Here is a 15,251-nt window from a genome sequence, read left to right as displayed (position 1 = left end):
ATTAAGGGGTACGTCTCAGTGCGTTCAGAATGAAAATCAGTTCAATATTAGCATTTACCGATCAAATACCGACTTAAGCTGATACACAAATCAAATGAGATTGCAATATAAAAGAAATTAGGTCTCAAAAGTATTTTTATTGGAAGCGCAATATTTTTCTGAGTCTGTACGCGTTCGTTTCGTATTAAACGGACGAACGGTTTAATTATTATGAATAAAATAAGAAATAAATAGATTTAAATCAATTAATAATAATATTAATTGATTTTTAAATACCAAAATATAATTTTTAAAACCTTAAAATAATTTTTAGAAATTATTCGAATTAATTATAAATAATTTACATTTATTTAACTATTTATAAATGAAATTAACTGATTAAATGATTTTTAATCAATTAATTGAATTCATAAATAATTAACTAAAATAATTTATAAATAATTAAATCAAATTAAATTTTTGAAAATAATAAAAGAAAATAATTTTAGGAATTTAAAATAATTAAGAAACTAATTTTTAGAATTTAAAATAATTATTAAATGATTTTTGAAATTAAATAAATGATTTTCAAAAATAGAAAATGAATTTTTTTAAAATAAATAAAACAGAAAATCCCACAAACAAGTTTTGAAGCTGGGTTTTGGGAAATAAGGATCAAAACCGGGTCAGGGTATTGGGTTTTCGGGTCCTGCAAGAACCCTAACCGGGTCGGGTCAAAACCCGCCGGAAACTGGGGTTAAACCCAGAATCCGGTAGGTTCTGCCGGACTCCGGCCAGCCCAAGAACACTCTGGTTCACCCTGATTTCGAGGCCAAACAAGCCTAATTCGTTCTATAATAGGATTATCAACCCAGCAACCATAACCCTTCCCCAGTTCATCTTCCCCGGTTATTAAACAGTTAAAAATCCGGCGAACTCGTCGGTTTTCCGGCGAGCTGCCCAGCAACCACCAAACTCAACATCATATAACTAAAAACGAAGCTTGTAATCACAGTAATCCATTCATGTATTCACCAACATCAAATCATCAACAAAAATAACGGAAAATTTAATCGAAAATTCGACTTCCCAAATTGAATTCGAACTACCAATCTAAGTAATCGTTTGATACGTTTATATATACAAATAAGTTCAAAATCATCTCAGGAATCTATTTAAACTATCAAATCAAACAGAAAATCATCACAGATGAAGTACCCAACTCGAGTTCATATCGACGAAAATGAAAATCGCAAAATACCCAACCTTAGGTTGATATTCTGGTACCGAATTGAAGAGGAAACTCAGGGCTTTGATATGGGATCAATATCGGAACGAACGGATCAGAAATCAGTAGTCAATCAGTCGATTTGGCTCAAGAACGAACCCTAGAACCCTAAATCCCCAATTTTGATTTTTCCTAAATTTTGGTTTTTATTTTTAATAATTTCTAAAATAAAAATAAATAAAATACAATAAATCTGCTATTTATACTTATAACAAATTATATCCCCAAAATTATTTAAGGGTGTTTTTATACCTAAATTACAATAATTAAGCCCCAAAATAATAATTACGGGGAATAATTTTAAAATTGATAAAATATAAAATTAATGTCAAAATTTCCCAAAAATTGCGAATAATTCGAAAATACAAAAATAATGGGTATTTGAAATACGAATAATTTTATAAAAATGAAAACGCGGATTTTGTGGGGTTTGATGTCCCGGTGGGGTCCCGGTCCGTTGATTTTTGAAAAACGGAAACGATCCCTAAATTACCAGAAAATCCTGAAAACACGTAAAATACAATCACACGTATAAAATCAAATAAAACAGGTATCCTAATGAAGATGCTGATAATTACGCGTCCCGATTGCAGATAGATTCATATAATTGCAGTTTAAGCATATTTTAATCAACCGAAAAATTTTCTGGCCCGTACAGAAACATACATAACAGTTATAACATCTCATATCATAGCAACAATTACTTTAAATTTATAAAACACACAATATTTATTTATTTAACATATAATATTCACATAATTTTCCGGATATTACATCCTTCCCCCCTTAACAGGATTCTGTCCTCAGAATCAGCCTAGGAAAACAAATGAGGATACTTGAATCGCATTTCGCTTTCTAACTCCCAGGTCGACTCTTCAACCTTGGGATTCCTCCACAAGACTCGCACTAAAGATACAGATTTATTCCTAAGCACTCTTTCTTTCTTATCTAAAATTTGCACTGGTTGCTCTACAAAAGACAAATCTGGTTGGATCTCTATTGGCTCGTATTCTATCACATGATTCGAATCAGGCAAATAACGCTTCAACATTGACACGTGGAACACGTTGTGAATATGCTGCATGTGAGGGGGTAACGCTAACTCGTAAGCAACCTTTCCCACACGCTTCAAAATCTCAAAAGGGCCAACATAACGCGGACTCAGCTTTCCTTTCTTCCCAAATCTTGATAAACCTTTCCAAGGTGAGACCTTTAATAGCACTGCTTCACCAACTTCAAATTCCATATCTTTTCTGGTAGGATCAGCATATTTGCGTTGACGATCTTGAGCTGCTGTTAGTCTTTTCCGAATGAGTTCTATTTTCTCCTTCGTCTGTTGGATCAATTCTGGACCCAAAATCTTTCTTTCACCAACTTCTTCCCAACATATTGGAGATCTGCATCTTCTACCGTACAAAGCTTCGTAAGGTGGCATTCCAATACTGGCATGATAGCTGTTGTTGTAGGAGAATTCAACTAATGGCAAATGCTCGTCCCAACTACCTTCAAAATCTAGTGTACATACCCTTAGCATATCTTCAATAGTCTGAATCGTTCTTTCACTTTGACCGTCTGTCTGCGGATGATACGCGGTACTCATGTTCAGCTTCGTTCCGAGACAATCTTGAAAACTTCTCCAAAATCTTGAGTTAAATCGAGGATCTCTGTCTGAAACTATGGATACTGGAACTCCGTGTCTTGTCACAATTTCTTTAAGATATAACCGTACCAATTTATCCATTGAGAATCTCTCGTTGATAGGAAGAAAATGCGCTGACTTCGTCAATCTGTCGATAATAACCCAAATAGCATCATGATTCGCCCTGGTCCTCGGTAATCCAACTACGAAATCCATCGCTATATGCTCCCATTTCCATTCTGGAATGTCCAATGGTTGTATCAGTCCACTGGGCCTTTGATGTTCCGCTTTGACTCGCTGGCAAGTGTAACACTTACTTACCCATTCTGCAATTTCCTTCTTCATGCTTGGCCACCAAAAGTTTTCTCTTAAGTCTCTGTACATCTTCGTACTCCCGGGATGAATTGAATATCTAGAGTTGTGAGCGTCTCGAAGAATTTCATCTTTCAGCTCGGCTATGTTGGGTATCCATATTCTGGAAGAAAATCTTAATATCCCTTTATCATCCTTTTGACTCCCTATTTCTTCTCCTGTCAAACTGTCTCGTTCATGGCTCATTACTTCTTCTTGACATCTTCTTATCTTCTCTAATAATTCTGGTTGAAAAGACATTACACACAATACCTCTGTAGACATACTTGGAATGCTGACCTCTATTTCTAGCTTCTCAAATTCCCTGATCAATTCCTCTGATGAAATTATCATGTTTAACCTTTCTTTTCTGCTCAGAGCGTCGGCCACCACATTTGCTTTGCCTGGATGATAGTTAATAGTACAGTCGTAATCCTTGATTAGTTCTAGCCATCTCCTCTGCCTCATGTTCAATTCCTTCTGGGTAAAGATATATTTCAAACTCTTGTGGTCCGTGTAGATCTCGCACTTTTCCCCGTAAAGATAATGCCTCCAAATCTTCAATGCAAATACTATAGCTGCCAATTCCAGATCATGCGTTGGATACTTCTCTTCGTGTGGTTTCAACTGTCTTGAAGCGTAAGCTATTACCTTGTCATGCTGCATCAAAACACATCCTAATCCTTTGTACGACGCGTCACTGTAGATCACAAAATTTCCTTGTTCATCTGGCAAGACTAGCACTGGAGAAGATACTAATCTATTCTTTAATTCCTGGAAACTTTCTTCGCACTTCTCATCCCATTCAAATTTCTGATTCTTCCTGGTAAGCTTTGTCAATGGCGTAGCTATCTTTGCAAAATCTTGCACAAATCTTCTGTAGTAACCTGCCAATCCCATGAAACTTCTTACTTCCGTTGGTGTTTTTGGCCTCTCCCAGTTGATTACGGCTTCAATCTTTGCTGGATCCACTTCCACTCCTTTATTGCTAATCACGTGCCCAAGAAATCGTACTTCTTTTAACCAAAATTCACACTTGGAAAACTTTGCGTATAACTTCTCCTGTCGCAGTATCTCCAGAACTATCCTCAAATGTTCTACATGCTCCTCTTCTGTTTTGGAATAGATCAAGATGTCGTCTATAAATACGATCACGAATTTATCCAAATACTTTTTAAATACTCGATTCATCAGATCCATGAAAGCTGTTGGTGCGTTAGTTAATCCAAATGCCATTACTAGAAACTCATAATGCCCATATCTGGTTCTAAATGCGGTCTTCGGAATGTCTTCAGGCTTGATCTTTAATTGATGATATCCGGATCTTAAATCAATCTTAGAAAACCATACAGCGCCTCTCAATTGGTCAAACAAATCATCGATCCTTGGTAACGGATACTTGTTCTTAATAGTTAGCTTATTCAGTTCTCGATAGTCGATACACAGTCGCATACTCCCATCCTTCTTTTTGACAAACAGTACTGGTGCGCCCCATGGGGATACACTGGGTCTTATAACTCCTTTCTCCAAAAGATCTTGCAGCTGAGATGCCAATTCTTTCATTTCCACTGGTGCCATCCGGTACGGGGCTTTAGAAACTGGTTCTGTTCCGGGTGCTAGATCAATTGCAAACTCAATTTCTCTGTCGGGAGGTAATCCTGGTAGATCGTCTGGAAAGACATCTGAAAATTCGTTGACAATTGGAATCGCTTCTAGTGTTGGAACTTCCTTACTGGTGTCTATCACATGGGCCAAATATGCTTCGCAATTCTGACGCAATAACTTCTTCACTTGAGCGATCGTTAAGAACTTCTTCTCTTGCTTATTTCCTCGGAATATCACCTTCTTCTTATTATCCAAGGTCTGAAGTCTCACTTTCCTATTCTTACAATCAATCTGGGCGTTATTTTCTGACAACCAATCCATTCCTAAAATAACATCAAATTCTCACAACTTAAAAGGTATTAAGTCGGCATAGAAATGATGTCCTCCTATCTTAATATCGCACTTCGGGCACACTCGGTCGACGGAAACTTGATCCTTATTAGCTAACTCTATCATTAATGCTTGTTCTAACAACTTAACTTCACAATGCAGTTTATCGACAAAACTTTGAGAAATAAATGATCTTGTAGCTCCAGAATCAAATAAAACTTTAGCATCTATGGAGTTGACTGGAAGCGTACCTGCCACCACGTCTGAACTCTGAACAGCATCCTTCATAGTCATATTGAATGTCCTAGCCTTTGGCTGGTCCTTCGTTGGTGGTCCTTCAATCCTTGGCACATTAGCAGTTGGTTCAATTGTCTGGCAGTCCCTGGAAATATGCCCCATCTTTCCACATTTAAAGCATACTGTCCCTGATCTCTGAGCTGTAGTCTGACTTCGACACTCATTAGCATAGTGTCCCTTCTGATTGCACTTATAACACAACACATTAGCCTTACAAATCCCAAAATGCCTTCTACCACAAAATTTGCACTCTGACACAGGTGGACGATTGGGTCTCTGCTGATTTGAATTCTGAAAACGATTGCCTTGTCCTCCATTTCCTGATTGTGGTCTCTTGAATCCCACATTCCTATTACCCTGAAATCCTGGCCTTTTGTTGAAACGGCCCTGAAAATTACTTGACTGCTGACCTCCCTCTGAGGTTTCCATTTTCCTTTTCTTCCCATCATTTCCTTTCTGAGACATATCACTCCTACTCTCAATCACCATTGCCTTCTGAACCATTGCCACATATGAAGTCAACTCAAACATGGCCACTCTGTTCTGAATCCAAAACTTCAATCCCTGTTCAAATCTTCTGGCTTTCTTTTCATCTGTATCAACCTGGTCTGGCACGAACCTTGCTAACTCAGTAAACTTAGCCTCGTACTCAGCCACAGTAAGATCACCCTGGGTCAGGTTCAAGAACTTAATCTCCATTTGATTCTTCATATACCTCGGGAAATATTTCTCCAGGAACAACTCTGTGAATCTCTCCCAAGTTATAAACTCACCTCCTTCCAATGCTCGCGTGGATTCCCACCAATAGTTCGCCTCGCCCTTCAAAAAGTAACTTGCAAACTTGGTCTTCTGCTCAGCTCCTGCTCCGACCAATTCAAAAGCCTTTTCCATTTCCTTGAGCCATGCATTGGCTTCCACAGGATCAGCACTTCCCTTGAACTCAGGTGGCTTCACTGCTTGAAACTGCTTAAAAGTCACTACAGATGGTGCTGCTCGCTGCTGCTGTTGCTACTGCGTAAGATGTAACATCTGCTGCTGCATCAGTCCCAATATCTGGATAATCGCTGGATCTGTACGGCTCTCGGTACTACCCTCTCCTGAATTATTCCTTCTCTTTGGTGCCATTATTCTGGTAAGAAACAAGCAACATATATAATAATCTGTCAAGCATTGTGTCAAATATGTAGCAATTCTTTAACATATTAAAATTCGCAAACACTATCTCTTCTCCAAAATATCATAAACTTGCTACCATATTAACACAAGCGACATGATTATCACATAATCCTGCTTATTATCTCGAGAATAATAACATAAAGAAAATTTACTCCGAATTATCCAAACCTTATAAATCCTTACTTAAAATCTCAACTAAACCAACAAAATAACAGGGCAATGACACAAGGCCTGAGGCTAAACACAAAACAGGAAACCTAAACAACTTAACTATAACCCAGCCCAACATCCTAAATTTAATCCTATAAAAGCTAAATTACACGCGCCTATCTTATGTGATCTTCCTATGACTCATCTATGACAATCCTACGCCTGTTTCAGTGACCATAACATGTAGCTCTGATACCAACCTGTGACGCCCTCCAAACCCGGGGTCTAGATTTGGGGGTCACTCGCCAATAAACTAAAATAAAATAATCACAGCGGAATAATAAAATAAATACGACCCCTTTACCTGCACTGGATCGATCACAGGTTATAGTATGGAACAGGCACTACTACAAATCAAGTGTTATTACAAACCATAGTCTAATTAGTTTTACAACTTATTCAAATTTTATTACAAACCTCTAGACTAATTAAGTATCCCAAACTGTCTACCTGGAAACACACCAACTATTTACAAACACATAACCTCTGGTCAGACCTGGAACTTAAGCTTGCCCTGGCCTAGCTGAAAGAATCAAGATAAGAAACAAGTATGAGCGAAAGAAATGCTCAGCAAGTAGTAAATAGCTTATGATTTGGAATAACAACAGTATATCTGATGAACAAAACCAACTACAATAACTGAACAGTATCAAAACTGATATAAATTTGATAATAAACAACATTTGCAATATATTATGTTTTGGGATTGAAATCCTCTAACGACGGTGTGTTGCCGCCGGTGATCAGCCGCGGAGCAACACCGGTATGCCGAAGCATATCCAACTAAACAAAAGGTACCCAAGGCACATATCGGCCTAGCAAGGTGTTATATCCTGTATAACACATAGCTCACACTGGACCGCCGCCACGGCCTCTTACGCAACCATCCAACCCATAAAACCATTTTCCGTCAAAGGAGTCGAATCAAATGACATCCTTAACCACATAACTCCCCATTTCTCATGGTCCGGAGTTTTCTCAACAACCAATGGCGAAATAACCAGAACAATTAGTTATTCGCTAGTCTCAATTCAAAGCTTCACTGTATAGAGTAAGTTATAGCAAAATGTAAAAATATTTAACTATTCTGAACTTAGAACAGTAGGGAAATTAAAAGGATAAATTTAGAGTCAATAACACTTGAATGGTATGTGAACATATAAATATTTGCATAATAAGATTCAAAATAAACGTCACTGGAACAATAAGTGAAGTTAGGGTACTTGCCTGGTATGCTCAATAACCTCTTATTTTAACTCTGTTTCTATCTGCTGGCTACTATCTCCGTCTAACACTTGACTGCGCTCCTTGCTACTCGATTCTATAAACAAAAGGACTATCTTAATTGACAGATCTAAACTCAATCGACGTAACTATACGTCTTGACATCTACCCGATCGTTTATAACTAGCATGGCATTTTAAAATTATAACAGATAGCATGTATATCACGTAACACGTAATCATGGCATTTATATAACACGTACTCACATATTTTATGTAACACATAAGTCAAATCATTAAGGGGTACGTCTCAGTGCGTTCAGAATGAAAATCAGTTCAATATTAGCATTTACCGATCAAATACCGACTTAAGCTGATACACAAATCAAATGAGATTGCAATATAAAAGAAATTAGGTCTCAAAAGTATTTTTATTGGAAGCGCAATATTTTTCTGAGTCTGTACGCGTTCGTTTCGTATTAAACGGACGAACGGTTTAATTATTATGAATAAAATAAGAAATAAATAGATTTAAATCAATTAATAATAATATTAATTGATTTTTAAATACCAAAATATAATTTTTAAAACCTTAAAATAATTTTTAGAAATTATTCGAATTAATTATAAATAATTTACATTTATTTAACTATTTATAAATGAAATTAACTGATTAAATGATTTTTAATCAATTAATTGAATTCATAAATAATTAACTAAAATAATTTATAAATAATTAAATCAAATTAAATTTTTGAAAATAATAAAAGAAAATAATTTTAGGAATTTAAAATAATTAAGAAAATAATTTTTAGAATTTAAAATAATTATTAAATGATTTTTGAAATTAAATAAATGATTTTCAAAAATAGAAAATGATTTTTTTTAAAATAAATAAAACAGAAAATCCCACAAACAAGTTTTGAAGCTGGGTTTTGGGAAATAAGGATCAAAACCGGGTCAGGGTATTGGGTTTTCGGGTCCTGCAAGAACCCTAACCGGGTCGGGTCAAAACCCGCCGGAAACTGGGGTTAAACCCAGAATCCGGTAGGTTCTGCCGGACTCCGGCCAGCCCAAGAACACTCTGGTTCACCCTGATTTCGAGGCCAAACAAGCCTAATTCGTTCTATAATAGGATTATCAACCCAGCAACCATAACCCTTCCCCAGTTCATCTTCCCCGGCCATTAAACAGTTAAAAATCCGGCGAACTCGTCGGTTTTCCGGCGAGCTGCCCAGCAACCACCAAACTCAACATCATATAACTAAAAACGAAGCTTGTAATCACAGTAATCCATTCATGTATTCACCAACATCAAATCATCAATAAAAATAACGGAAAATTTAATCGAAAATTCGACTTCCCAAATTGAATTCGAACTACCAATCTAAGTAATCGTTTGATACGTTTATATATACAAATAAGTTCAAAATCATCTCAGGAATCTATTTAAACTATCAAATCAAACAGAAAATCATCACAGATGAAGTACCCAACTCGAGTTCATATCGACGAAAATGAAAATCGCAAAATACCCAACCTTAGGTTGATATTCTGGTACCGAATTGAAGAGGAAACTCAGGGCTTTGATATGGGATCAATATCGGAACGAGCGGATCAGAAATCAGTAGTCAATCAGTCGATTTGGCTCAAGAACGAACCCTAGAACCCTAAATCCCCAATTTTGATTTTTCCTAAATTTTGGTTTTATTTTTAATAATTTCTAAAATAAAAATAAATAAAATACAATAAATCTGCTATTTATACTTATAACAAATTATATCCCCAAAATTATTTAAGGGTGTTTTTATACCTAAATTACAATAATTAAGCCCCAAAATAATAATTACGGGGAATAATTTTAAAATTGATAAAATATAAAATTAATGTCAAAATTTCCCAAAAATTGCGAATAATTCGAAAATACAAAAATAATGGGTATTTGAAATACGAATAATTTTATAAAAATGAAAACGCGGATTTTGTGGGGTTTGATGTCCCGGTGGGGTCCCGGTCCGTTGATTTTTGAAAAACGGAAACGATCCCTAAATTACCAGAAAATCCCGAAAACACGTAAAATACAATCACACGTATAAAATCAAATAAAACAGGTATCCTAATGAAGATGCTGATAATTACGCGTCCCGATTGCAGATAGATTCATATAATTGCAGTTTAAGCATATTTTAATCAACCGAAAAATTTTCTGGCCCGTACAGAAACATACATAACAGTTATAACATCTCATATCATAGCAACAATTACTTTAAATTTATAAAACACACAATATTTATTTATTTAACATATAATATTCACATAATTTTCCGGATATTACAACCTTTTTCTTAAAAATTTGGCCGGATCCGAAACCGGAAAAGTCCATATAAAAGTCCAGATTTTAAAAAATCTAAATTTATAAAAATTCAGATAAAAGTCCGGTTCGATCCGGATCAAAGTCCGGAATTTTCAAAAAGTTCAAATTAAAATCCGAATTTTTATCTAAATTTTAAAAAATACAATATTTTTAATAAGTTCTTAAAGATTTTATTATACCGTCAAGGCATAATTTATCTAAATTTTAAAATATACAACATTTTTAGTATTTTTAAAGATTTTATTAACCCTTAAGACATAAGTTATTTTACCAGGGTAGCACCCGCAGTAATGTTGCGAACAAGGGTTGTAGGTCACAGTTAACACGTTAAAACGGGTCTCATTTTAAGGGAAATTCGGCCAGGTTTGATTCATTTTTAAAAAAAATCTGATTTTTTTAAGCTCAGGTAAAATCTGTTTTTGTGCATATCTATGATAACATAATCAGATTTTATTGCATTATAGAATTCTATATTTTGGAGGGGAAAAAAAGAAATATAGTGAGTCATGTATATACCTAATTTTAAGATGTCGGAACCAATTACGAGCGACAAAACAAGAACTAAGAAATTTTAAATTTTAAACTATTTTAATAATAAAGAAGTATAACATTTGGCTATTATATGCTTTTTTTAATGTGCTGCTTTTTATTTTATATTCTTGGATTTAAAATTTCCATCTTGAAGAAACAATTTCTTATCCCTTTTTCACATGTTTACTCTCAAGTTCGTATTAACGCTATACTATAGATTGCTTATAGCAATATCGAGAAAATATTTTTTTAAGTGTTATTTATGTTGTAATAGAGTTTATGACAATAAATATGCAAAAATTGAGCGTTGCATCCGAGTGCGTTGCAGTTGGTCGATTTAGCAACGAATATAGCACCTTATAGTAACGAAATTAATCCATTGTAATAGATCTATATAGCAACAAATTGTTGTCTACACCAACGCCTAAATAGCATAAATAGCATTGCATTAGTTTAAATTCGTATCTTTTAAATGGCTTTAAAGCAACAATTGGTCTACAATGGCAATGATTTTAAGCAAGATATTGCAATGATTTTGACCCTATTATAATGATTTTGTAACTTTTTAGCAATATAATTCAATAAAATAGCAACAATTTTTTAAAAAAAAATTAAAAAATATTTGCTGTAAATTCAACTAACCAAGCATATAAGTCACAAATTCAATTGAAAATTCACAAATCCAAACATCAGGGACGGGGGATCGGCACTCATTTTAAGATTCCTGTAAAGCATGTTTCCCTTAATAATTTTAAATATTTTTATTCATTTAAATAAAAATATGATGTTTAAACTTTTCTACATAAAAAGAAAACTCTAAAAATAAATTATAAAATTATACCTTATAATAACTTTAAAATGTATGTCAAGTATGAGAAAAAAGTATATAAGGAAATTTAATGGGATAGAGGGAGTGTTAATGTTGATTTTTTAAAAAAAAATTGTGTCCTCCTTGATGAATGATGAGTATGTGGTGTCTTCTTTTACGCACATTTAATGTTCATTCATGCAAATTTCAGTCACTTGCATTCCTATAACTTCACCCATCATATTTATTATAGGAGCCCCTGATGAAGATCCGGGATTAAGCTACACATTATGGTCAAACACAGACATGACATGATTATAGACAAGATGTACTACAATCTCAAAAGGTTTACAGGTAATAGTTCCACGAAGTCTTTTCCACCCCGTTCAGCCACGGTCATAATAATACATAGATCAACATGTACAACAAAACCAGTTCATCCTTGAGGACCTCGACCTCGAAGAAATATCATTGCTACTACCATCTGAGATTCTTGCTCCCTATTCTTAAATATGATATCAATCTAATTCAACGATTTTCAGATTCCTGAAAATAGTATAACAAAGAATATGGACCATGATTCTTGAGACAATACTAATATAGGATATCCAATTTTAAATGAGCAAATTTCATGACCTAAAGAAAGTACATATTAGTATAATATCACAATAAAATAAAAAGTATGGATCGTGATTCCTGTGAGACTACTAATATAGAATATCCAATTCATAATGAGCACATATCATGACCTAGATATAGTATAATAATCAGAAGACTCTTTCATATATGTGTTAAATATTAAAAACAAGCCTTAAACATGATTCTCAAAAGGAAAAAAAGTAAATATAATTATAGATAATCTACGTTACATCTTAACAAAGCAGAAATATCACACAAAAATAACGCATTTGACACTAAGGAAAACAAGCATACAAATATTAAAAAACATGTATAAATGAAATTTTCAAGTGCTGATGATATAGATCTAGATTACCAACTGCTAAAGTTTGATGAGGAGAGTGATGATCGACGGATGGTTTGTTTGTTTTTACTATTATACTAGAACTGAGTTATTTAGGGGTAAGCGTTTAGGAATTCCTGACTATTGTTGAACAATGAATCATCTTTCTTCGTCATTAATCAATCTGTTAGCTACCTAAGATTCACGTTATCATCAATCTGTAACTCAAGGTTTTATCATCTTGTGGACGGACCATAATACTTATAAAATAGTATGATCATCTATGGTGAAACTTCTCTTCTTGAACATATGTTCGAATATATTCAATTGTTTGGAAATTGGGGCTAGTATGTGCTTCGTTATTACCTTTGTTTATGTAGTTTGTAAGTTCTTGTAATATTAGTTATTCTTTAAGGATTTGCACTGTACCGCTTCTTAATAGAGTTATCATCTTTGATTGATATTTCATTAACGAAACTAAGCCCTTAAATACTCTTACATAGTCATTAATTGGTCAGTATTCTTGTCACAAAAATGGTGTCTAAGTACAACGCCAATGCGATTTAAATTTAAAGTATATCACCTATACTTTTTCACCCAAGATAAAGAAATATATATTTAATTAATTTTTTAACCGCGATGGATCGTCCGATATATACCGTTTTTTTGTTTGTCGCTACTTAAGGGTCAATGGGTACGACAACTCGTACCTTAAAGCGTACGTGGAGCTTCCGCCTCATACGGCTCCTCTAGGGATGGAGGCAGGCCCAGGTTAAAGATATGAGTTCAATCATTTAGGGATTATGGGTACAACAAGCCAAAAGGTCATTAAGGTTTAGTACTTTAAACTACTCTTTCATAATATGTGTATAATTAAATAGAAGCCTTAAACATGATGCTCAAAAGGAAGAAAATAGATACATTTATACAAAATTTACATTTCATAATAACAAAGCTGTAAAACATCACATGCAAAACAACACATTTGACAGTAAGGGAAACAAGCATACAAACAGTTAAAAAATGTAAAAATGAAATTTAAAAACACTGATGAAATAGATCTAGATTACTAACCGATAAAGTTTGATGAGGAGAGTGATGGATCGATGGTTTATGTGTTCGTACTATTATACTTGAGATGAGTTCGGCAGGGTTAAACATTTTACATGGAAAATGGGAGGGAAGAAGGCCTGACTTTCAATTTCTTATATTTTTTGGTTAATAATTAGTTTTATCTATTGGTCATATATTGTCATTTCAGTGGTACGGTACCCTGCAAGTATTTTTTACTCTTTTGTGTAATAAGTATTTTATGTATTTCAAAATTGCTAGGAAACCAAAGTGGTAAGAGGTTAGGAGCCATTTATTTAATTTTGTAATTTTATGATTGCTTATGAACAACACTTTAAAATGAAATTATGTTAACCGTTTTTACTTGAAATTTTACTTTTTCTTTAAATAATTATAAATCATAAACATTTATTACTAAAATGTATCTACATATATAAATATTAGAAATATAAAGATGGCATTTTCTTGCTTTTTTAATAATTTTTTATGTTATCCATGATTTCATAGTTCTGCTTTTTTCCTTCTTTCAAACAATAATAAATGAATATCTTTATATATCCAGTATTTATTGTTGGGTTTGCTAAGCAGGCCTAACTCCACATTAGTATGATATTGTCCGCTTTGGGCCGAGCCCGCACGGGTTTGGTTTTGGGCACCTCCCAAAATGCCTCATACTAATTGGAGTTATCTGGCTGCTTATATTCTAGCAAACTGCCCCTCCCACAAACGATGTGGATTAGTTTATGGAGTCTATTAATTAAGCTCATGAAAATAGACTATTAGTTTGTTGGATTTTGTGGAATCTATTAATTAAGCCCATGAAAATAGACTATTCAGATTCAGATTAGTTTATGGATTAGTCTACTTTTCAGATTTGGACTGTAATTTTGATTTAGTCCTAGTTTCTTCTCTTATAAATACTCATGTAATTGTAAAATCATAACACAACAAATTGTGAGAGATCAATACAAAATTAGTGCGGCTTGTGGAGTAGGAATTTCTGAACCACGTAAATCTTTGTCTTGTGTGATTATCGTTTATTTTCTTGTTCTTGTTTATTCGCTTTGGGTTTTGCTTTCATTGTTGTATACTCAACAACTGGTATCAAGAGCCTAGGTTTTCAGGCGAGTGGGAGCGATGGCAGAAGACGGGAAGGTAAAGATCGACAAATTTGATGGCAAAGATTATGGGTTTTGGAAGATACAAATTGAGGATTATTTGTATCAGAAAAAACTACATGAACCGCTGGAAGAGAAGAAACCAACTGCAATGAAGGATGAAGACTGGAAGCTTTTGGACAGGCAGGCTCTGGGGGTTGTCAGGTTGACTTTGGCGAAGAACGTTGCTTACAATATCGTCAAGGAAACGACAACTTATGGTTTGATCAAGGCTTTGTCAAACATGTATA

This window comes from Apium graveolens, chromosome 1 (genome assembly GCF_009905375.1).
Source record: "Apium graveolens cultivar Ventura chromosome 1, ASM990537v1, whole genome shotgun sequence".
NCBI lineage: Eukaryota > Viridiplantae > Streptophyta > Magnoliopsida > Apiales > Apiaceae > Apium > Apium graveolens.
Note: the sequence above shows the minus strand (reverse complement) of the source record.